The sequence below is a fragment of the Dendropsophus ebraccatus genome, chromosome 9, assembly GCF_027789765.1.
Source record: "Dendropsophus ebraccatus isolate aDenEbr1 chromosome 9, aDenEbr1.pat, whole genome shotgun sequence".
Taxonomy (NCBI): domain Eukaryota; kingdom Metazoa; phylum Chordata; class Amphibia; order Anura; family Hylidae; genus Dendropsophus; species Dendropsophus ebraccatus.
The window spans coordinates 42564788-42591144 of record NC_091462.1 but is presented as its reverse complement, the minus strand read 5'-3'; the positions used below and the strand labels follow the sequence as shown (position 1 = coordinate 42591144).

The window sequence follows — 26357 nt, the reverse complement described above, 5'->3', positions numbered from 1 at the left end:
TCAAAAATAATGGCACCGTGGGCTAGAGTTTGACATGACTGATATACTGCATCGATAGATAAGGTTTATTCTGATAGTAAGAAAACTATGTAATAGCGCCTGTATCCCAGCATCTGTATCCCAGTTAGAGAAATACAGCCCATTTCCTCTATTATGAATATGAAATCAAGTGATAAAGAAAATATATATTTTGATAATGCACAAGCCGCAAAGCCTGTGCCCACAGAGGGGAGCAGTCCAGCGACCCCTATGTCGCAGAACCAAGCCTCCAGGGCCAGAGCGGCACCACCCCAGCAGAGGCAATGGCCGCCAGCCAGCACCTTGTGTAAACTAATCTAAAAGCCCACTCCATGTGCTCCCAGCTAGACCAGCTAGTACCATGCTAGCAGTGCCTCCTGCAGCAGCTCCTGGACCTTCCGCCTCCTCTATTATACAATCGCACAAGCTTGCAGGGCTGCCGGTCCCGATCCACCTCCTGCAGTTACCGGCGTACAGGGGCTCCTGCCGGGTGACTCCCTCGCTGCCCGGGCTCCTCTAGATCCGACTCCCATAAATGACTGAGCTCTCCTGACAAGAGACTCTGTGCCTGCATTAACCCCCTCTGTCCAGCAGCATCATCAAATGTCCCCCATGTCCCTCCAGCACCATAAATACCTTTGATATGCCGCCATCCCATGCTCCCTCTTACTTTTACATGTAATTTCTACACTATACAGCGCCCCCTGCTGGACACATTAGGTATATACAGTACACAGGATTCCAGACGTGATGTTTTTTTTTTTTTTTAAATGAAGCCTATCTGATCAACTACATTGAGGTAAATATCACTATATGTGCATTTCCCATACTTGGTGTATATTAGGATTTTGTCTAACTTTGCCTATGTAAAGACATATCATAAAAAAATTATTTCAAGTATTTACCACGATATGAATTTTTCTGGCTAACACGGTACCATACTATACAAAGTATTTTAGGAGTGATACCTTTATTGGCCAACAAAAAATTGTTAGAGCTGTGAGCTTTCGGGATTCACAAGATCCCTTTCTCAGACAAGTTCACAAATGAATGACTAACAGAAACAGCACAACATTTTAGGGATGTTACAAGCAAGAAGGGAGAGACATCTGTGAATATAGGGGGGGGGGGGGGGGGGGGGGTATATACATAAAATAGACAAACCAGCTTCTTAAATTCGGGGATTGTTTGAATGAAAGAAGAGGTAATTCTGGGAAAATCTCTTTCAGTCTGTTGTCCCTCTGGAATATTGGTTGTAGTTCAGCAGCTATCTTTTTTAGGATCTTCATGTGAGGGTTATAGGTGACCACTAATGGCACCCGGCTGTTCTCCTCCTTCTGCTTATATTCCAGGAGGCTTTGTCTTGGAATTCTTTTGGCTCTGTGGATCTGTTCATCAATCTTGGACTTCCAAATAACCTTTAATTTACAAAGTCCTTTTTATTGCCCTGGCTTACTTATGTTATGTATATACCCCCCATATTCACAGATGTCTCTCCCTTCTGGCTTGTAACATCCCTAAAATGTTGTGCTGTTTCTGTAAGTCATTCATTTGTGAACTTGTCTGACAAAGGGATCTTGTGAATCCCGAAAGCTCACAGCTCTAACAATTTTTTGTTGGCCAATAAAGGTATCACTCCTAAAAAACTTTGATTTCAAGTATTGACCACGATATAAAAACATATCAAAAATTATATTTTGGACAGAGGTCTTCTTTAAGTATTTCCTCAGTGTCTGGAACATGTCTTTATAGTGTTATCTATATATCAGGGTCTCCATTCCAGGAACATATTATCACACCTGTCACTTTTATTACTCTAGGAGCAAAAGAAAAAAAGAATATGCAAGGAGACAGACATTCCCATCAGAAGCAAGAAGGAAGTCGCAGGACAGGTAATTAATATATTATTAATTACTGAGAACTGTCAGGCTAGACTATTGGTCTAGACCTGCACAGGTGTGATAATATGTTCCTGGCCCATGTAGATATATGTCTGTAATGACATATATCTTCTATGGACACCTGATATGATAACACTGACATTAGGGAGGCACACTGACATTAGGGATGAAGAGAAACATGGCACATTTGCTAATTCTCTCCACTTACGGTAAAAAAACATTACACACACTCTAATATGGTCACCTTTCAAAGAGAAGTATAAGAAGGCCTATGTGATGTCCCATAGCGTATGACACACAGTGCAAACCCTGTGTAGTATAAGCAGGCCTCTGTGCTGTCCTATAGTGTATGACGCACAGTCCAAACCCTGTGTAGTATAAGCAGGCCTCTGTGCTGGCCCATAGAGTATTAGGCACAGTGTAGGCCCTGTGTAGTATAAGCAGGCCGTTGTGCTGGCCCATAGAGTATTACGCACAGTGCAACCCCTGTGTAGTATAAGCAGGGCTCTGTGCTGGGCCATACAGTATTACGCACAGTATAAGCAGGCCGTTGTGCTGGCCCATAGAGTATTACGCACAGTGCAACCCCTGTGTAGTATAAGCAGGGCTCTGTGCTGGCCCATAGAGTATTATGCACAGTGTAGGCCCTGTGTAGTATAAGCAGGCCTCTGTGCTGGGCCATACAGTATTACGCACAGTGCAACCCCTGTGTAGTATAAGCAGGGCTCTGTGCTGGGCCAAACAGTATTACGCATACTGCAACCCATGTGAATTGATTATTCATTTTTCCTTTAGCCTCTGAAAAATATTTTTTAGTGTTATCTATATATCAGGATCTAAATTCCAGGAACATATTATCACACCTGTCACTTTTATTTTTTAACTCTAGGAGGACGGAAAAAAAACAAAAATAAGGAAGGAGACAGACATTTCCATCAGAAGCAAGAAGGAAGTCGCAGGACAGGTAATTAATATAATTATTAATTACTGAGAACTGTCAGGCTAGACTATTGGTCTAGACCTGCACAGGTGTGATAATATGTTCCCAGCCCTTGTAGATATTAGGGATGCACGATTCATGGTGGGGATTTGTTACACCTGTTGTGGACGTGCCCGAAATTGCATTGGTATTGGAGTAATATTAGAAGGGTGATAGAAGAGAAATTAGAGGTTAAGATGGTTGAAGATCCCGGACTATATTTGCTATCTGATATATCAAGAATAGAATGCTCCACCAAAAAAAAAAAAAAAAAAAAAAAAAAAAAAGGTATTACATAAAGCTCTTTTCGCGGCAAGGATGTGCATCCTATGGAAGTGGAAGACGCCACAGTCCTTGGTAGTGGGGGATTGGAGAAGTTATAATTGCTGAACAAATAAAAGCAAACAAAAGAAAGATAGTTCACGAATTTAAGGCAATGGGGGCGGTTTGGATGAACAATGAGGGTATTGATATAAGCGATAAATAGGGGGGGGGGAGTTGGGGGGAGAGAGAGGGAGATTAGATTATTATTTACATTTATTATTAGATTTATTATTAGATATTATTATGAATATAGTTTTGTTTTTTTATTTAGTTATTTATTTATTTTTTATAGAAAATGAGGTAAAATCCAGTGACTTAAGGATTTGGTGTTGTGAACTGGAGGCTGGATCGGAGACCCCTGAAAGAGCATAATGATTTAGATCAGGGATGTAGGAGAGATCTGGTCCCACTAGGGGGGAAAGGGGACGGGGTGGTAGTGGCCTGGATGGAGGTGTGGGGTCGAGCTCAGTGCCATGAGAGGAGCCTAGGACCTAGGTCGCTTAATTACCTAAGATGTTTAAACAACAAGTAAGTTGTAATATTATTTAAATTTTTTTGGGTTAAAATAGAATAGGGGTGATACGGAGAGCTGTTGGTTCATTATATATGGATCTGGGCTTGAAGTAATGCCCCTGAGTCTAGGGGTATACTATTATTGTTAAGGTTCATAACTAGATTATGGAGTCTGAATTAAGGGGGAGTAACAATGGGGTTTAGAGGTTCATAATATATGTATTTCTGCCTCGGAGTGAAATATCCCTTATACGTATGTGCATAAGTTTTTGTTGTACATCGAGTATTTCAGGTGATTAAGGGTACCTGGCGACATAATGGTGAGTTGACTCGGCCCTACTATCCTGTGGGTTCGTGTCCTTCCATCCTCCGGCCTAACTCATGGGGATAGGATTATCTCATTAGAGGAAGGCTCTTCGCTTTTGTGCTCTCTCTCTTTCTGGGGCTGTTTAAGTTATCTCTTGGGTAAATAATTAGTAAGGGATACTTCTTTAAAGGGGAGTGAGGGGCCTCCAAAATGGTCTCCGGTAGGTTGTAAAATGTCATGGTAATAGTCATAGCCTTCTAACCCCCCAGATGGTATTAAAAAGAAAAAACCAAAATGCCTCTTACTTTTCTATCATTGTAACAAAAGTATATTGTCCATTGTACTACAATATCTCAAGTCACATGATCTTCTTATAGCATTTGGGGGGGGGGGGGCATCAACCTTTATATGACACTTGTTTTAAATTAAGTTTTATTAAAGCAAAACATGATTTAGTCATGCTACTATTACACTCTCTTGCAGGGGCGGATTACGTATAGGATAAATAGCGCCATATTTACTGTGTACACGGAGCAATGAGAAATGAGTCTGTCGCTGACATGATCATGATTTTTCAAACATGCTCAACGATCACAGTCATTTAACATGTCCTATTACACCAAATGATTATCGTCTGGAATGGGCGGCAATTGGCTAAATACGGCCGATAACCATATGATGTAATAGGATCTTGAGTAATGGTCCGTTTAAACGGAGCGATAATTCGCCCAATCGATCGTTCAACGATTTTGAAGCAAAAATTTGGTTTTTATAATGATCAATGTTTAGATGAAGTAAAAAATTGTTATTGCGATTGTTTTAAGATCGCTTAAGCCCATCTCACACATAGGGTGCATCGGTGAAAGTCTGTTTACACAAAGCGATCTGAAAATGTTTAGCGAACGACCAACAACGATTTGAGAACATGTTGAAAGATCACAATGAACGATTTCTCACACGTCACGTGATCGTTTGTTGTGTTTACACGAGCCGATTATCACTCAAATGTGATCGTTATAGCAAAAATTTGAACGATAATCGTTCCGTGTAAATGCACCATAAGACAAGCTTACTACACCAGCTCAGCTGACAATATCACTCATGATGAGTCCTCCTCCTCGACCTTCTCTGAGCTGCAGCATATCATTGAGAACAGAGGTTATCAGTGCACTGATGAACCCCTATTCTCAATTGTCGCTGCCATCAAGTGCGAAAATATGAGGAATGGGACCCGGAAGTCATCAGAGCAAGAGCCAAGGAGAAAAATGTGCTACTTAACGCTTCCTGTGCTGCAGCATGTAAGTGACGCGGAGCTTAATTACCCTGAATTTCCTGAAAATTAAATTTGCTATTTAAAAAACAAATAAAAAAAATAAATAATTATACACACACACACACACACACACAGTCAACCCCCCTCGGGGCAAATTAATTTGCTAGAAACATTTCTTCTGCTGGAGAACCCTTCTTTTAAACAAACCGCCTTAGAGATCATCTACAGTCAGCCAGTGATTCCTACACAAGATGTACTATATCTTTTCAGTCTCCTTCCCCCAGATCTAAGCCTGCTGCTTTGTGCTGTAAACACAGAAAACTGTGTGTGTACTGTTTGCCGCTTTCGTCCAGTGACAGCCTGGGTCTTATGTCCAGTTTGGGTGCAAGGTTTGCAACTCAGTTCCGTGAAAGTGAATGGAGCTTAACTGCAAACCATGCCTGAACTGGAGACAAGAGTCTGGTTGTCTATGGAAGAAAGTGGCCATGTTTTTCTAACACTGGATAACTCCTTTAACCCTTCTGAGACGGCTCATGAAAACAAGGTCCCTGGCCAGCTGTCTCTGCAAGTATTAAACAAAACTGTTGGGACTTATTCCCAAGTTCCATGGACGTGGAAGGCCTGTAGTGGGATCACCCCACCCTGCTTGGCAGCATCTCAAATATGATGCTGGGAGCAAGAAAACTGTATGAATATGTCAGAGATGTAATGAAGCAGCCGTGCGGCTGTGTCATTACAGCGTTGTGCACATTCATAGTTTTCCCACTCTTAGCATCATATTGGAGATGCTGCTGTGCAGGGTGGGGGGGGGGGGGGGGGGGAATCCACTACAGGCCTTCCATGTCCGTGAAAAACAGAACGTGGAAATAAGGCCTTAGTCTCCAGGAGAGGGGATGATTCCACGTGTATTTTACCTGACCAGAATACCCCTTTAATAATTGATATTCATAAAAAAGCAGGATACTACCGTTTGTCATAATTACCCAATGCGATTTTGAATTCCCATTACATTACTACTTTTTATTATAGGACTACAATACACAAACACAAGCGCATATGGACGGCATATTGTTGCGGTATTTTGTTGTCTACCAATCCACATGGTTCTCTGCAGATGGTAAAATATGATCTCATGCTGCATTATTGCTAGAGGCCCAGATATATTGTAATTGTTATGCAGACAGTTGTAGTTAGGGATCAGGCTCTTACTCCTTACCACCATAATCAGGATATATACTTGTGTATGGATACCTTGTGTTATTATTAGAGATGAGCGAACCAGGTTTGGGTTTGAGTCGATCCGAACCCGAACGATCGGCATTTGATTAGCTGGGGCTGCTGAACTTGGATAAAGCTCTAAGGTTGTCTGGAAAACATGGATACAGCCAATGACTATATCCATGTTTTCCACATAGCCTTAGGGCTTTATCCAACTTCAGCAGCCGCCGCTAATCACATGCCGGAAGTTCAGGTTCGGATGGACTCGAGCATGCTCCAGGTTCGCTCATCTCAAGTTATTATGGATTGTTATGCATCAGGCCTTTACAAAACACTGTTTATTCTTATAAGATGCTGTACAATAAACTACATTTGATGTGCAGCCAATAACGTTTCCTTAGCAACCTTATCTTCACCATCTATAGCTATGACATCATCACTGTTTAGCACTTAGAGCTATGCGTGTCAGCCACAAGTACAGTTCCTGCCTTATCCACCAGAGGGAGCAGCACACACACAGCCAGCAGGAGACGTGCAGGAGGAGATGGCCGCACAGGGGAGGTAACAAAATCCTAATTGTAAGTCAGAACAGATCTAAGTTCTAGCCTTTCAGGTTCTGGATAATCTTTGTGCCATAGATATAAGCATACTGTTTATTTATCCTGATCTGACATAACAAGTGCAGAGAGGCCCAACCTAACACCCCACATTTGGGATTGTAGACTAAGAATGACTATTGTAAAATGTGTCAAAATTTTCATGTGAATGTAACACATCTAAAGGGTTAACTAGACAGTTTTCCGACATGTAACTGGGCATGTGTATTTTTCATACTAACTGTGTACAATTTATAGCTGTAACTATATACAGTACTTTGCTGGGCTTCATAGTCTGCAAAACATATACTGCAGGGGTCAAACTCAAATACACAGTGGGCCAAAATTTTAAATTGGACAAAGTCGCGGGCCAACCATGATAATTATTGAAGCGCGAATGCAGCGTTCCTGGCACTGTCAGTGGTGTGCGTCTCCCAGCCCCTTACACTATGATAAATGACATGATACATTACTATGACATGATTAAACCCCAAACCATATAATAGCCAATCCCCCAAAATTGCCCCAGATATTAGCCAGCCATCCCAATAGTGCCCAAATAGTAGCCAGGCCTCCCCAATAGTCTCATATAGTAGCCAGTCCTCCCCAATAGTCTCATATAGTAGCCAGCTCTCCCCTGTAGTCCCATATAGTAGCCAGCCCTCCCCTGTAGTCCCATATAAAAGCCAACTCTCCCCCATAGTCTAATATAGTAGCCAGCCCTGCCCAATAGTCTCATATAGTAGCCAGTCCTCCCCATAGTCTCTTATATAGTAGCCAGCCCTCCCCATAGTCTCTTATATAGTAGCCAGCCCTCCTCCATAGTCTCTTATATAGTAGCCAGCCCTCCTCCATAGTCTCTTATATAGTAGCCAGTCATCCTCCATAGTCTTATATAGTAGCCAGCCCTTCCCAATTGTCTCTTACATAGTAGCCAGCAATCCCCAATAGTCTCTTATATAGTAGCCAGCCATCCCCCATAGTTTTGCTCATGAATATATGTTATGAGCAACATAATATAATATAAGCCCTATTACATAAGGGTGGTCGGGAAATATATCAGTAATAGGACACTGGCCCTATTACATAAGGGGGGTCATGGAAAAGTTCTCGGTCACTATTTGGCAGATTGTTTCTGAGCTGGAAGAGTCAATTGTGTGGGGGGAGATCTGTGCTGTTCTCTTCCTGAATGGTGGACTGAATATGAGCAGCAGTGTAATATGGAGATATCCTGTGTAATATAGAGAAGGAGGAGAAGACATAAGTAGTGTAGCAGTAACCTCTGTCCTCAGTGTGGTGTTTTCTCTTTGGGAAAAGATTGTGTATTTTTCTTCAGTGTTCTATGGCTGCAGCTGTGTGTGTGTGTGTGTGTGTGTGTGAGTGTGTGTGTGTGTGCAGGCTATGGCTGCAACAGCCTGTGTGTATGTGCGCACTATGGCTGCAGCAGGCTGTGTGTGTGTGTGTGTGTGTGTGTGTGTGTGGTGTGTGCTATGGCTGCAGCAGGCTGTGTGTGTGCTATGGCTGAAGCAGGCTGTGTGGGTGTATGCTATGGCTGCAGTAGGCCGTGTGTGCGTGCTATTGCGTGCCCCCACAGTGACCTTCTATATCACTATGTGTGACCTCTATATCACTATGTGTGACCCCCTGTATATCACTATGGCTGACCTCTATATTACAGGCATCTAGCATTGTTACCAGTGTTTCTGTGCGTATGGTGAATATTTAGTTAGAAACATAAAAGATTGTCAGCAGGAAAAGACCACCTGCTCCATCTAGTCTAGTTGTGAGTAGTTCAGGACAACGAGGCGGGAGACTGGCTGCATCCACTGCACGCACAGGAGAAGCTTCCTTTGTATGTTTCATAAGTCGCCCCAGGATCATGTAGGACAGTGGTACTCAACAACTTTTAGTGAAGGTCCACTTACCGGGGTCTATTGTCAGGTGAAGGTCCGAGCTGAACATCAGTAGGAAACGTGTTTTGTTACTTTGTCACAAACGTTCAACTATTTATATACAGAATTGCTGCTTATTAGCGGAAAAACTGGCATTTTTTTCTCTCTCACCAGGCCTTTGATATTAGGTACAAAGGGGGTGACTGCCCTGGTAGTATATAGCCCCCCTGTTGCTCCCCCAGTAGTGTATAGCCCCCCCTGTGCGCTCTTCCTTTAGTAGTATATAGCCCCCTGTTGCTCCCCCAGTAGTATATAGCCCCCCCCTGTGCGCTCTCCCCCTGTAGTATATAGCCCCCTGTGAGCTCCCCCCAGTATTATATAGCCTCCCCGTGCGCTCTCCCCCTGTAGAATATAGCCCCCTGTGAGCTCCCCCCAGTAGTATATAGCCCCCCTGTGCGCTCTCCCCCTGTAGTATATAGCCCCCTGTGCGCTGTCCCCCAGTAGTATATAGCCCCCTGTGGGCTCCCCCCAGTAGTATATAGCCCCCCTGTGCTCTCCCCCTGTAGTATATAGCCCCCTGTGAGCTCCCCCCTGTAGTATATAGCCCCGTGAGCTCCCCCCAAGTAGTAAATAGCCCCCCAGTGAGCTCCCCCCAAGTAGTATATAGCCCCCTGTGAGCTCCCCTGTAGTATATAGCCCCCCGTGCGCTGTCCCCCTGTAGTATATAGCCCCCCCCCCCCCGTGCGCTGTCCCCCTGTAGTATATAGCCCCCTGTGAGCTCCCCCCAGTAGTATATAGCGCCCCTGTGCTCTCCCCCCAGTAGTATATAGCCCCCTGTGAGGTCCCCCCCAGTAGTATATAGCCCCCCTTGTGCTTTCCCCCTGTAGTATATAGCCCCTGTGAGGTCCCCCCTGTAGTATATAACCCCCTGTGCGCTCCCCCCAGTAGTATATAGCTGCCTCAGTAGTATATAGCCCCCTGTGAGGTCCCCCCTGTAGTATATAACCCCCTGTGCGCTCCCCCCAGTAGTATATAGCCCCCTCAGTAGTATATAGCCCCCTGTGAGGTCCCCCCTGTAGTAAATAGCCCCCTGTGCGCTCCCCCTCAGTAGTATATAGCCCCCTGTGAGGTCCTTCCTGTAGTATATAGTCCACCTGTGCGCTCTCCCCTTGTAGATGCCCCCCAGAGAGAAAAAATAACAAAAACAACTCACCTAGCACCTCGTTCCCCGCTGCGGCTGGCCGACAGCGTACACTGAGGTCTGTGGTGCGCGCTCTGCTGGGGAATCCCCGGGACATCCCCAGAGCGCGTATCAGCCGGGGGCCGGACCGACACTGCCCCCAGCCCCACAGGCGTACTGACATCTAAGGACAGTACGACTATGGGGCGGGAGGCAGTGCGGTGGGGAGCGGGACCTCCTAACCGCCCCGGGACGGACCGGATCCGGGGCGTTTAGGAGGTCTGAGCAGGGGTCCGGACAGCCGGTCCGCCAGTTGAGGACTCCTGATGTAGGACATTAGGGAAAAGCTGCTGAGCCAGTGTGATAAAAAAAAAACTCCCCTGGTATATGACTGGCCATTTATTAAGGAGATGGAGTCGGTCCTGATAAAATTCAGGAGTCGGAGCTGCGGCTTACTGACTCCACAGCCCTGTTTTATAGCCAGTTCTCACCTATAGTCTCATATAGTAGCCAGCCCTCCCCAAACAGTCTCTTATATAGTAGCCAGCCCTCCTCCATAGTCTCTTATATAGTAGCCAGCCCTCCCCATAGTCTCATATAGTAGCCAGCCCTCCCCAAACAGTCTCTTATATAGTAGCCAGCCCTCCCCCATAGTTTATTATATAGTAGCCAGCCCTCCCCCATAGTCTCACACAGTAGCCAGCCCTCCCCCATAGTCTCACACAGTAGCGAGAGCTCCCCCATAGTCTCACATAGTAGCCAGCCCTCCCCCATTGTCTCTTATATAGTAGCCATGGCGGGCCAAATGTAATTAAAACTGTATTGCCTGGTGGGCCAAAACATGACTGATATACTGCATGGATAGATTAGGTTTATTCTGATAGTTTTCTTCCTATGTTAAAGCGCCTGTATCCCAGCATCTTTATCCCAGTTAGAGAAATACAGCCCATTTCCTCTATTATGAACATGAAATCAAGTGATAGAAAATAAATAATGCTCTGTGCCTGCATTAACCCCCCCCCCCCACCCCGTGCCCAGCAGCATCAACAAATGTCCACCATGTCCCTCCAGCACCTCTCCAGCCATAAATGCCTTTGATATGCCGCCATCCACTGCTCCCTCTTACATGAAATTTCTACAGTATACAGCGCCCCCGGCTGAATACATTAGGTAGATACAGTACACAGGATTCAAGAAATCATTTTTGTTTATTTTTTTGAGAAAATAAAGCCTATCTGATAAACTACATTGAGGGAAATAGCACTATATGTGCAGGTCTCATAATTAGTGCATATTAGGATTTTGTCTAACTTTGCCTGTGTAATAACGTATCAAAAATTATATTTTGGCTAGAGGTCTCCTTTAAGTATTCCCTCAGTGTCTGAAACATGTCTTTATAGTGTTATCTATATATCAGGGTCTCCATTTCAGGAACATATTATCGCACCTGTCATTTTATTTTACTCTAGGAGGACGATAAGAGAAGAGAATCCGCAAGGAGACAGACATTCCCATCAGAAGCAAGAAGGAAGTCGCAGGACAGGTAATTAATATAATTATTAATTGCTGATAACTGTCAGGCTAGACTCTTGGTCTAGACCTGCACAGGTATGATAATATGTTCCTGGCCCATGTAGATATATGTCTGTAATGACATATATCTTCTATGGACACCTGATATGATAACACTGACATTAGGGAGGAAGAGAAACATGGCACAGGTGCTAATTCTCTCCACTTACAGTAAAAAAAACATTACACACACTCTAATATGGTTATCTTTCAAAGAGAAGTTTAAGCAGGCCTCTGTGATGTCCCATAGCGTATTACACACAGTGCAAACCCTGTGTAGTATAAGCAGGCCTCTGTGCTGTCCTATAGTGTATGACGCACAGTGCAAACCCTGTGTAGTATAAGCAGGCCTCTGTGCTGGCCCATAGAGTATTACGCACAGTACAACCCCTGTGTAGTATAAGCAGGCCTCTGTGCTGGCCCATAGAGTATTACGCACAGTGCAAACCCTGTGTAGTATAAGCAGGCCTCTGTGCTGGCCCATAGAGTATTAGGCACAGTGTAGGCCCTGTGTAGTATAAGCAGGCCTCTGTGCTGGCCCATAGAGTATTACGCACAGTACAACCCCTGTGTAGTATAAGCAGGGCTCTGTGCTGGCCCATAGAGTATTACGCACAGTGCAAACCCTGTGTAGTATAAGCAGGCCTCTGTGCTGGCCCATAGAGTATTAGGCACAGTGTAGGCCCTGTGTAGTATAAGCAGGCCTCTGTGCTGGCCCATAGAGTATTACGCACAGTACAACCCCTGTGTAGTATAAGCAGGGCTCTGTGCTGGGCCATACAGTATTATGCATACTGCAACCCATGTGAATTGATTATTACTTTTTCCATTAGAGTCTGAAAAATGTATTTATAGGTGTTATCTGTATATCAGGGTCTCCATTCCAGGAATATATTATCACACCTGTAATTTTATTTTACTCTAGAAGAACGATAAGAAAAAAAGGATCCGCAAGGAGACAGACATTCCTATGAGAAGCAAGAAGGAAGTCGCAGGACAGGTAATTAATATAATTATTAATTACTGATAACTGTCAGGCTAGACTCTTGGTCTAGACCTGCACAGGTGTGATAATATGTTCCTGGCCCATGTAGCTATACGTCTGTAATGACATATATCTTCTATGGACACCTGATATGATAACACTGACATTAGGGAGGAATACTGACATTAGGGAGGAAGAGAAACATGGCACATTTGCTAATTCTCTCCACTTACGGTAAAGTAATATTATATGAATTAGATTAAGAAATTTTTTAGTACCAAACCAGACTTTACTCATCATATACCATATTGGCTCAGTTCTTCTACCAAATCTAATCCCAGTCTCCAAAATAGTGGGCAAGTCCGGAAGGGAATTGTTACCAATTCTATGCCATTTACCTGTACAGTCAAACTTAGTCCACCGAACTATATAAGCCATTTGTGCAGCTAAGTAGTACTTATCAGACTCAGGTAGTTTTAATTCCTCCTTTTCCCTGTCTTGTGACACGGTTGCATATCCAATCCTAACTGCCTTACCACCCCATATCAAGGTATTACACATCCTTGTTATTTTTTTTAAGTGTTCTTTATCTATCCATGAAGGGCTATTCGCTATAACGTATAGAATCTTAACTAAGCTTACTCTTGCGGCCATACCAATAGGTAGTCTATTCCAAACTCTGATATTCTTATATAATCTATCTATAACTGGGGACAGATTTATGTCCAAAAATTGATTCAGGTCAGTCGTTATATTAATACCAAAGATATTTAAACGGTTCGCCCGGTAGGACTACATTTAGACGACCACATGTACCCCTATCCTCTTCTGACAAGAACATGACCTATGACTTTTGCCAGTTCACCAAAAACCCTGAGAAATTGCCTAACTCATCAATCAAATGCATGACTCCAGCTAAAGATGACTGGATGTTGGACACAAAGAGCATTATATCGTCCGCGAACATAGATACTTTTTCCTCCCTATCCCCATATTGGAAGCCAATAAAAGCTTTATCTAATGCACAGTACTGAGTTTACTCCGCTATGGAGGAATCCACAAATCACACAATTGTATAAAACACGTGACTACACATTTTTGGGGGAGGTGGGGGGTGACTAAAGTAATGCAATTATTTGATGTTCAGGTTGAGTTGAAATCACTAGATACACTTTTTGCTGATCATGGGGATATACCATTGGTTCTATATAGATACTTACAAGTTGCACATGCAATAAAATGCATTAAAACTATTTTTTTGGTACATAAACATAAGGTTTTTGTAGAGTGTGTCACTAAAGCTACAAAGGCAATCACTGGAAAAATATATAAAATACAAAAAAAAATTATGATGAAAAAAGCAGAGTCACAAGGCATATGGGATTTAAAGAAAACTGGGAAAGGGATTTAGATCAGAAAGATTTAAATTGGGATAATGTACTCTCCGTAGTTAGATGGTGTAGTGAAATACTTAGTCACAAGATCTCACAGTTATTTATTATTTACAGAGTTCATTATACACCCAAAAAATTATATCAAATGAAATTGCGGCAAACTGACGCATGTAATCGTTGTAATGGGGATGGTGGAGATTTGTTACACTTGTTGTGGAGGTGCCCAAAATTGCATCGGTATTGGAGTAATATTAGAAGGGTGATAGAAGAGAAATTAGAGGTTAAGATGGTTGAAGATCCCGGACTATATTTGCTATCTGATATATCAAGAATAGAATGCTGCACCAAAAAAAAAAAAAAAAAAAAAAAGGAATTACATAAAGCTCTTTTCGCGGCAAGGATGTGCATCCTACGGAAGTGGAAGACGCCACAGTCCTTGGTAGTGGGGGATTGGAGAAGTTATAATTGCTGAACAAATAAAAGCAAACAAAAGAAAGAGTTCAGGAATTTAAGGCAATGGGGGCGGTTTGGATGAACAATGAGGGTATTGATATAAGCGATAAATAAGGGGGGTGTTGGGGGGGGGAGTTGGGGGTTGAGAGAGGGAGATTAGATTATTATTTAGATTATTAGATTTATTATTAGATATTATTATGAATATAGTTTTGTTTTGATTTTTTATTTAGTTATTTAATTTTTTTTTATAGAAAATGAGGTAAAATCCAGTGACTTAAGGATTTGGTGTTTGTGAACTGGAGGCTGGATCGGAGACCCCTGAAAGAGCATAATGATTTAGATAAGGGATGTAGGAGAGATCTGGTCCAACTTGGGGGGAAAGGGGACGGGGTGGTAGTGGCCTGGATGGAGGTGTGGGGTCGAGCTCAGTGCCATGAGAGGAGCCTAGGACCTAGGTTGCTTAATTACCTAAGATGTTTAAACAACAAGTAAGTTGTAATTCTATTTAAATTTTTTTTAGGTTAAAATAGAATAGGGGTGATACGGAGAGCTGTTGGTTCATTATATATGGATCTGGGCTTCAAGTAATGCCCCTGAGTCTAGGGGTATACTATTATTGTTAAGGTTCATAACTAGATTATGGAGTCTGAATTAAGGGGGAGTAACAATGGGGTTTAGAGGTTCATAATATATGTATTTCTGCCTCGGAGTGAAATATCCCTTATATGTATGTGCATAAGTTTTTGTTGTACATCGAGTATTTCAGGTGATTAAGGGTACCTGGCGACATAATGGTGAGTTGACTCGGCCCTACTATCCTGTGGGTTCGTGTCCTTCCTCATGGGGATAGAATTATCTCATCAGAGGAAGGCTCTTCGCTTTTGTGCTCTCTCTCTTTCTGGGGCAGTTTAAGTTATCTCTTGGGTAAATAATTACTAAGGGATACTTCTTTAAAGGGGAGTGAGGGGCCTCCAAAATGGTCTCCGGTAGGTTGTAAAATGTCATGGTAATAGTCATAGCCTTCTAACCCCCCAGATGGTATTAAAAAGAAAGAACCAAAATGCCTCTTACTTTTTTATCATTGTAACAAAAGTATATTGTCCATTGTACTACAATATCTCAAGTCACATGATCTTCTTATAGCATTGGGGGGGGGGGGCATCAACCTTTATATGACACTTGTTTTAAATTAATTTTATTAAAGTAAAACATGATTTAGTCATGCTACTATTACACTCTCTTGCAGGGGCGGATTACGTATAGGATAAATAGCGCCATATTTACTGTGTACACGGAGCAATGAGAAATGAGTCTGTCGCTGACATGATCATGATTTTTCAAACATGCTCAACGATCACAGTCATTTAACATGTCCTATTACACCAAATGATTATCGTCTGGAATGGGCGGCAATTGGCCAAATACGGCCGATAACCATATGATGTAATAGGATCTTGAGTAATGGTCCGTTTAAACGGAGCGATAATTCGCCCAATCGATCGTTCAATGATTTTGAAGCAACAATTTGGTTTTTATAATGATCAATGTTTAGATGAAGTAAAAAATTGTTATTGCGATTGTTTTAAGATCGCTTAAGCCCATCTCACACATAGGGTGCATCGGTGAAAGTCTGTTTACACAAAGCGATCTGAAAATGTTTAGCGAACGACCAACAACGATTTGAGAACATGTTGAAAGATCACAATGAACGATTTCTCACACGTCGCGTGATCGCTTGTTGTGTTTACACGAGCAGATTATCACTCAAATGTGATCGTTATAGCAAAAATTTCAACGATAATCGTTCCGTGTAAATGCACCATAAGACAAGCTTACTACACCAGCTCAGCTGACAATATCACTCATGATGAATCCTCCTCCTCGACCTTCTCTGAGCTGCAGCATATCACTGAGAACAGAGGTTATCAGTGCACTGATGAACCCCTATTCTCAATTGTCGCTGCCATCCAGTGCGAAAATATGCGAAAATGTGAGGAATGGGATCCGGAAGTCATCAGAGCAAGTGCCAAGGAGAAAAATGTGCTACTTAACGCTTCCTGTGCTGCAGCATGTAAGTGACGCAGAGCTTAATTACCCTGAATTTCCTGAAAATTAAATTTGCTATTTAAAAAATAAATAAAAAATAATTAAAAAAAAATAATTATACACACACACACAGTCAACCCCCCTCGGGGCAAATTAATTTGCTAGAAACATTTCTTCTGCTGGAGAACCCCTCTTTCAAACAAACCGCCTTAGAGATCAGCTACAGTCAGCCAGTGATTCCTACACAAGGGGTACTATATCTTTTCAGTCTCCTTCCCCCAGATCTAAGCCTGCTGCTTTGTACTGGAAACACAGAAAACTGTGTGTGTACTGTTTGCCACTTTCGTCCAGTGACAGCCTGGGTCTTATGTCCAGTTTGGGTGCAAGGTTTGCAACTCAGTTCTGTGAAAGTGAATGGAGCTTAACTGCAAACCATGCCTGAACTGGAGACAAGAGTCTGGTTGTCTATGGAAGAAAGTGGCCATGTTTTTCTAAGGCTACGTTCACACAGAGCAAAAGGGGCGGATTACACAAGGAAATATTTCCGCCTGAAATCAACTGACGCTGAATTCCGAGCAGAATATAAGCAGAATGCAAGCAGAATCCCTGCGTATTCAGCTAGGAAAGTGTTCAGGTCGTAATCAGCTCTTGACAAATTCAGCCCGGAATACTCGAGGAATCCGCGCTGAATCCGCATGCATTCAGCGCTGAAATTCAGCGAGTATTTGGCGAGTAAACTAGACTATACCAGAATATATACTAGAATCGTCCCCCCTCCCCATTTCCGTGCTGATTCAGCGCGTAATTTTCGCGCGTATTCCGCGCTGAAACAGAAGATTAGAGCCCCATTGGTTTGTATAGGCTTCCGCTAGCGGAAGAATGAACATGTTCATTCTTCTGGCAAAAAACGGATTAGTTCAGTGCGGAAATTCCACTGTGTGAACTGCAGAGCAGAATTTCCATTCAACACAATGGAAATTAGCTCTGCACCTATTTTAACGGCTGAAATTTCAGCGCTGATTCAGCGCAGAAATTCAGCAGCTTTTGCTCTGTGTGAACGAGCCCTAACACTGGATAATTCCTTTAACCCTTCTGAGACGGCTCATGAAAACAAGGTGGCCAGTTGTCTCTGCAAGTATTAAACAAAACTGTTGGGACTTATTCCCAAGTTCCATGGACGTGGAAGGCCTGTAGTGGAATCACCCCACCCTGCTTGGCAGCATCTCAAATATGATGCTGGGAGCAAGAAAACTGTATGAATATGTCAGAGATGTAATGAAGCAGCCGTGCGGCTGTGTCATTACAGCGTTGTGCACATTCATAGTTTTCCTACTCTTAGCATCATATTGGAGATGCTGCTGTGCAGGGGGGGGGGGGGGAATCCACTACAGGCCTTCCATGTCCGTGAAAAACAGAACGTGGAAATAAGACCTTAGTCTTCAGGAGAGGGGATGCTTCCACGTGTATTTTACCTGACCAGAATACCCTTTTAATAATTGATATTCATACAAAAGCAGGATACTACCATTGGTAATAATTACCCAATGCGATTTTGAATTCCCATTACATTACTACTTTGTATTATAGGACTACAATACACAAACACAAGCGCATATGGACGGCATATTGTTGCGGCATTTTGTTGTCTACCAATCCACATGGTTCTCTGCAGATGGTAAAATATGATCTGATGCTGCATTATTGCTAGAGGCCCAGATATATTGTAATTGTTATGCAGACAGTTGTAGTTAGGGATCAGGCTCTTACTCCTTACCACCATAAGCAGGATATATACTTGTGTATGGATACCTTGGGTTATTATTAGAGATGAGCGAACCAGGTTTGGGTTCGAGTCGATCCGAACCCGAACGATCGGCATTTGATTAGCGGTGGCTGCTGAACTTGGATAAAGCTCTAAGGTTGTCTGGAAAACATGGGTACAGCCAATGACTATATCCATGTTTTCCACATAGCCTTAGGGCTTTATCCAACTTCAGCAGCCACCGCTAATCACATGCCGGAAGTTCAGGTTCGCTCATCTCAAGTTATTATGGATTGTTATGCATCGGGCCTTTACAAAACACTGTTTATTCTTATAAGATGCTTTCTACAATAAACTACATTTGATGTGCAGCCAATAACGTTCCCATAGCAACCTTATCTTCACCATCTATAGCTATGACATCATCACTGTTTAGCACTTAGAGCTATGCGTGTCAGCCACAAGTACAGTTCCTGCCTTATCCACCAGAGGGAGCAGCACACACACAGCCAGCAGGAGACGTGCAGGAGGAGATGGCCACACAGGGGAGGTAACAAAATCCTAATTGTAAGTCAGAACAGATCTAAGTTCTAGTCTTTTAGGTTCTGGATAATCTTTGTGCCATAGATATAAGCATACTGTTTATTTATCCTGATCTGACATAACAAGTGCAGAGAGGCCCAACCTAACATCCCACATTTGGGATTGTAGACTAAGAATGACTATTGTAAAAGGTGTCAAAATATTCATGTGAATGTAACACATCTAAAGGGTTAACTAGACAGTAGGGCTGGGCGATATGAACGATATGCAAAAATATCGTCATCAATTCGGATGACGATATAGATTTTCGGCATATCGTCATATCGTGATACATGCCCATGGAGCGGTAGTGAATAAGCTTCTCACTTACCGCTCCGTGGTACCGCGCTGCAGGGCCTTCCGTTCACGCATCGTCAGCGCGTTAGCTGATGATGCGTGTGACGTCAGGTCTCTCCCAGTGCATGCTGGGAAGAAGACGCGGCCCGTCTCGCCTCGCGGACTCCATCAGCCAGCCCTGCAGGAAAGGTAAGTAGCAGAGGGGTCGGGGGGTGTAGATGGCTATGGCATGGGGCTGATGATGGCCCTGGCTGGGGGGACATGATGTGGCAATGGCATGGGGCTTGGCTAGCACATAGGGAAAGCTGATGATGGCATAGGGGAGGGGGAGATGACTGGCACCGGGGGGGGGGGGGGGCTGATGACTGGCAAGGGGGGGGCTGATAACTGGCACAGGGGGAGGACTGATGACTGGCACAGGGGAAGGCTGATGACTGGCAAGGGGGGCTGATGACTGGCAAGGGGGGGTGATAACTGGCACAAGGGGGGGGCTGATGGCACAGGGGAGGGCTGATGACTGGCACAAGGAGGGGCTGATAACTGGCACAAGGAGGGGCTGATAACTGGCACAAGGAAAGGCTGATGACTGGCACAAGGGGGGCTGATAACTGGCACTTTATTTTAAACAATTTTGTGTTTTACTAACACTTAATCTTTACATTGTTTGGAAAAAGATCTGTTATACAATACACATCTTAAAAAATTCTTAAAGTGTTGTAATTTGTATACACACACAAAAAAATTGATATATCGTTATATCGTGCATGCATCAAATTATATCGTGATATAAATTTTAGGCCATATCGCCCAGCCCTACTAGACAGTTTTCCGACATGCAACTGGCCATGTGTATTTTTCATACTACCTGTGTACAATTTATAGCTGTAACTATATACAGTACTTTGCTGGGCTTCATAGTCTGCAAAACATATACTGCAGGGGTCAAACTCAAATACACAGTGGGCCAAAATTTAAAAAGTGGACAAAGTCGCGGGACAACCATGATAATTATTGAAGCGCGAATGCAGCGTTCCTGGCACTGTCAGTGGTGTGCGTCCCCCAGCCCCTTACACTATGATAAATTACATGATACATTACTATGACATGAATAAACCCCAAACCATATAATAGCCAATCACCCAAAATTGCCCCAGATATTAGCCAGCCATCCCAATACTGCCCAAATAGTAGCCAGGCCTCCCCAATAGTCTCATATAGTAGCCAACCCTCCCCCATAGTCTCATATAGTAGCCAGCCCTCCCCCATAGTCTCTTATATAGTAGCCAGCCCTGCCCAATAGTCTCATATAGTTGCCAGTCCTCCCCATAGTCTCTTATATAGTAGCCAGCCCTCCCCATAGTCTCTTATATAGTAGCCAGCCCTCCTCCATAGTCTCTTATATAGTAGCCAGCCCTCCTCCATAGTCTCTTTTAGTAGCCAGTCCTCCACTATAGTCTCTTATATAGTAGCCAGTCCTCCCCCATAGTCTCTTATATAGTAGCCAGCCCTCCTCCATAGTCTCTTATAGTAGCCAGCCCTCCTCCATAGTCTCTTACATAGTAGCCAGCCCTCCCCTATAGTCCCATATAGTAGCCAGCCCTCCTCAGTAGTCTCATATAGTAGCCAGCTCTCCCCAGTAGTCCCATATAGTAGCCAGCCCTGCCCAATAGTCTCATATAGTAGCCAGCCCTCCCCCATAGTCTCTTATATAGTAGCCAGCCCTCCCCTATAGTCCCATATAGTAGCCAGCCCTCCCCCATAATCTCATATAGTAGCCAGCTCTCCCCTGTAGTCTCATATAGTAGCCAGCCCTCCCCCATAGTCTCTTATATAGTAGCCAGCCCTCCCCCATTATCTCATATAGTAGCCAGCCCTCCCCCATAGTCTCTTATATAGTAGCCAGCCCTCCCCCATAGTCTTATATAGTATCCAGCCCTCCACATAGTCTCCTATATAGTAGCCAGCCCTCCCCCATAGTGTTATATAGTATCCAGCCCTCCACATAGTCTCCTATATAGTAGTCAGCCCTCCCCCATAGTCTCATATAGTAGCCAGCCCTCCCATAGACGTATATAGTAGCCAGCCCTCCCATAGACCTACAGATGTAGCCAGGGTTAACTTGATCACGCATTTAACTCGACACTCTAATTGACTTAGCAAAGCTCCCTGACACAATTGTTGAGTCAGGGATCATGTTAACCCTGGCTACATCGGAGTCGTAGAGTCGGACTCAGAGCTAGTTTTGGCTTGATTCGGAGTTTGAGTCGGAGCTAGCTTACATAAGGGTGGTCGGGAAATAGATCAGTAATAGGACACTGGCCCTAATACATAAGGGTGGTCGGGGAATATATCAGTAATAAGACACTGGCCCTATTACATAAGGGGGGTCATGGAAAAGTTCTCGGTCACTATTTGGCAGATTGTTTCTGAGCTGGAAGAGTCAATTGTGTGGGGGGAGATCTGTGCTGTTCTCTTCCTGAATGGTGGATGACTGAATATGAGCAGCAGTGTAATATGGAGATATCCTGTGTAATATAGAGAAGGAGGAGAAGACAAGTAGTGTAGCAGTAACCGCTGTCCTCAGTGTAGGGGTTTTCTCTCTGGGAAAAGATTGTGTGTTTTTCTTCAGTGTTCTATGGCTGCAGCTGTGTGTGTGTGTGTGTGTGTGTGTGTGTGCTATGGCTGCAGTAGGCTGTGTGTTTAGGCTATGGCTGCAACAGCCTGTGTGTATGTGCGCACTATGGCTGCAGCAGGCTGTGTGTGTGTGTGTGTGTGTGTGTGTGTGTGTGGTGTGTGGTGTGTGTGTGGTGTGTGCTATGGCTGCAGCAGGCTGTGTGTGTGCGCTATGGCTGAAGCAGGCTGTGTGTGTGCGCTATAGCTGCAGCAGGCTGTGTGGGTGTGCTATGGCTGAAGCAGGCTGTGTGGGTGTGCTATGGCTGCAGTAGGCTGTGTGTGCGTGCTATTGCGTGCCCCCACAGTGACCTTCTATATCACTATGTGTGACCTCTATATCACTATGTGTGCCCCCCTGTATATCACTATGGCTGACCTCTATATTACAGGCATCTAGCATTGTTAGTAGTGTTTCTGTGCGTATGGTGAATATTTAGTTAGAAACATAGAAGATTGTAAGCAGGAAAAGACCACCTGCTCCATCTAGTCTAGTTCTGAGTAGTTCAGGACAAGGAGGCAGGAGACTGGCTGCATCCACTGCACACACAGGAGAAGCTTTCTTTGTATGTTTCATAAGTCGCCCCAGGATCATGTAGGACATTAGGGAGAAGCTGCTGAGCCAGTGTGATAAAAAAAACTCCCCTGGTATATGACCGGCCATTTATTAAGTCGGTCCTGATAAAATTCAGGAGTCGGAGATGGAGTCGGTCCTGATAAAATTCAGGAGTCGGAGTTGCAGCTTACTGACTCCACAGCCCTGTTTTATAGCCAGTTCTCACCTATAGTCTCATATAGTAGCCAGCCCTCCTCCATAGTCTCTCATATAGTTGCCAGCCCTCCCAAAACAGTCTCTTATATAGTAGCCAGCCCTCCCCCATAGTTTATTATATAGTAGCCAGCCCTGCCCCATAGTCTCACACAGTAGCCAGCCCTCCCCCATAGTCTCACACAGTAGCGAGAGCTCCCCCATAGTCTCACACAGTAGCGAGAGCTCCCCCATAGTCTCACACAGTAGCGAGAGCTCCCCCATAGTCTCACATAGTAGCCAGCCCTCCCCCATAGTCTCTTATATAGTAGCCATGGCAGGCCAAATGTAATTAAAACTGTATTGCCTGGTGGGCCAAAACATGACTGATATACTGCATGGATAGATTAGGTTTATTCTGATAGTTTTCTTCCTATGTAAAAGCGCCTGTATCCCAGCATCTTTATCTTAGTTAGAGAAATACAGCCCATTTCCTCTAGTATGAACATGAAATCAAGTGATAAAGAAAATAAATATATATTTTAATAATGCACAAGCCGCAAAACCTGTAACAATCGCACAAGCTTGCAGGGCTGCCAGTCCCGATCCACCTCCTGCAGTTACCGGCGTACAGGGGCTCCTGCCGGGTGACTCCCTCGCTGCCCGGGCTCCTCTAGATCAGACTCCCCTAAATGACTGAGCTCTCCTGACAGGAGACTCTGTGCCTGCATTAACCCCCCAATATCTTTATTAACATTAAACATACAATATAAAACCGAAAAAACAAGAGGCAATTCCAAACATGACAAATTCCAGACTATGTATTTAAGAATAGGGTTCAAATACAGAAAATGTGCAACAATTGTGGTCAGAAAAGTGCAAAAAACAGTGCAAATGAGAGGCCATGTAAAGGGGAGGACACAATGTCAACAAATAGTCTCAATTCTACACCCCAATGGTGTCTCTCTACCATGTGACCTCAATCTATTCCCTTTAGCTCATCTCACTCTGAGCCATCCCTGCACATAGCATCTGCCCAGCGCTCTCTATGTAAACCAAATGACCTTATTGCACAGTCCTAATATAATAATTGTTTATCTTACCCATACTCATACACGTCTGGTCAAATCCCCAACGCACGTTTCGCGATCGTAAAGCTATCTTTTTGCTTCCTCAGGGGGCGTTGCCTATTCTGTCATGTGGGCTCCCTTTTGAGGGAAATAGCACTTTATGTCCATTTCTCATAATTAGTGCATATTAGGATTTTGTCTAACTTTGCCTGTGTAATAACGTATCAAAAATTATATTTTGGCTAGAGGTCTCCTTTAAGTATTCCCTCAGTGTCTGAAACATGTCTTTATAGTGTTATCTATATATCAGGGTCTCCATTTCAGGAACATATTATCACACCTGTCACTTTATTTTACTCTAGGAGAACGATAAGAGAAGAGAATCCGCAAGGAGACAGACATTCCCATCAGAAGCAAGAAGGAAGTCGCAGGACAGGTAATTAATATATTATTAATTACTGAGAACTGTCAGGCTAGACTATTGGTCTAGACCTGCACAGGTGTGATAATATGTTCCTGGCCCATGTAGATATATGTCTGTAATGACATATATCTTCTATGGACATCTTCTATGATAACACTGACATTAGGGAGGAAGAGAAACATGGCACAGGTGCCAATTCTCTCCATTTACAGTAAAAAAAACATTACACACACTCTAATATGGTCACCTTTCAAAGAGAAGTATAGGAAGGCCTCTGTGATGTCCCATAGCGTATGACACACAGTGCAAACCCTGTGTAGTATAAGCAGGCCTCTGTGCTGTCCTATAGTGTATGACGCACAGTGCAAACCCTGTGTAGTATAAGCAGGCCTCTGTGCTGGCCCATAGAGTATTATGCACAGTGTAGGCCCTGTGTAGTATAAGCAGGCCTCTGTGCTGGCCCATAGAGTATTACGCACAGTGCAACCCCTGTGTAGTATAAGCAGGCCTCTGTGCTGGCCCATAGAGTATTACGCACAGTGCAACCCCTGTGTAGTATAAGCAGGGCTCTGTGCTGGGCCATACAGTATTATGCATACTGCAATCCATTTGAATTGATTATTAATTTTTAATTTAGCATCTGAAAAATGTATTATAGGTGTTATCTATTTATCAGGATCTCCATTCCAGGAACATATCACACCTGTCACTATTTTTTTTTACTCTAGGAGGACAAACAAAAAAAAAAAAAACGCAAGGAGACAGACATTCCCATCAGAAGCAAGAAGGAAGTTGCAGGACAGGTAATTAAAGGACAACTCATGCGGGGACCCCCCCCTGCCCCCCCCCCCCCCCCAAAAAAAAAAAAAACTAACACAGACACACACAGACACCATACTCACCATCCCTCCCAAAAACTATGTGTTGCAGCTGCTCATCCAGGACACGCTGTGTCTTTGTTATATGCACTCTTTTTGGATATCAAAGACGTTGCTTACAGGCCTGCATATGTCGCCAAATGGGAGAGGGGACTGGGGGGGCAGCTCTCTGATAAAGATTGGAACTCGATTTTCAGCCTGGTTCATAAATCGTCCCTCTCTGGCTATACTCAGGAAAAGAATTTTACATTTTTTTCCCATTGGTATTATCCTGACAGACTTCATAGACTGTTCCCCTCTGTCGACCCTGTGTGTTGGAGATGTGGGGTGGGACGTGGTAGTTTGGAGCATATCTGGTGGTCCTGCCCGGAGATGTCTAATTTCTGGACTTCCGTCTTCGCTATGTATAGCAAAGTAAGTTCAAATATGGTTAATCCCTCTATGAGTCTGGCATTGCTGTCTTCCCCGGTGGATTCCCTGAAACCCTTCTGTAAAGGCCTTCTTCGCCACTTTCTGCATGCTGCCAGACAGGCGATCCCACGTAAATGGAAATCCACATCTCCCCCTACCTCTGGGGTCTTTTTAGACTGTCTTCTTGAGAAAAAGCGTATGGAGGACCTCTCCGCACATACTGAACATGATAAGACCTTGTTCAATAGGACATTGTTCTAATGGGAGGTGTTCAGTGATTCAGGTGGAGTTGCGACCTGGATCTCACAATTTTGACGTTAGCCTTATTGTGATGCCTTTTATTTATAAAGATGTCTGTTGTTGCATTAGCGCTCTTTCTTTCTTCTCTTCTTTATCTCTTACTCTTCTCCTTCCCCCTTTCTTTTTCTATCCCTCTCCTGTATTGTCTCCCCTTGTTTTTAGTCTGGTTAGGCCCAGTTATTATTAGTTAGTGCCTTATATGAGATGATCATTTTCTTTTATTTTGCTGAGCTATAGAAGTGCATTGGGTGAGATACTGTGTCTTTCTCCTTGGGTCTCCTGACTTTACAGTATATATTGCCAAATTCTTGTGATAACGTGAGATTATGTGCCTTGACCTCTCGTGCACTATGTTATTTATTCTGTTGTATGATATTGGTCTCTCAATAAACCTTGATTTACCAAAAAAAATACTCACCATCCCTCCGGTGACGATCCCCACTCGATTCGCCCGCCTCTCCGTCGCCGCCGTCCAGCGATGTCTCTGACTTCCTGGTCCGGGGGATGGAAAAGTCTGCCAGTGCGCTTGCGCAACGGCAGCCTTTTCATTGGCTGGAGCGC

At 43.8% G+C, this 26357-nt stretch overlaps 2 protein-coding genes across 3 annotated transcripts in view; one reads left to right on the top strand and one right to left on the bottom strand.

Annotated features, from left to right (window-relative positions):
- The window catches only part of NDUFA10 (NADH:ubiquinone oxidoreductase subunit A10), a 94375-nt gene that overhangs the window by 27534 nt on the left and 40484 nt on the right, over window positions 1-26357 (bottom strand). The gene's annotated exons all lie outside the window — the stretch shown is intronic.
- Window positions 18898-26357, top strand: part of LOC138800911 (microtubule-associated protein 1B-like) — a 59941-nt gene continuing 52481 nt past the window's right edge. For both annotated transcript variants that reach the window (XM_069983115.1, XM_069983114.1), the window contains exons 1-2: window positions 18898-18983; window positions 24146-24219. The gene's annotated coding sequence lies outside the window, so the exon portion shown is untranslated. The remainder of the gene's footprint in view (window positions 18984-24145; window positions 24220-26357) is intronic.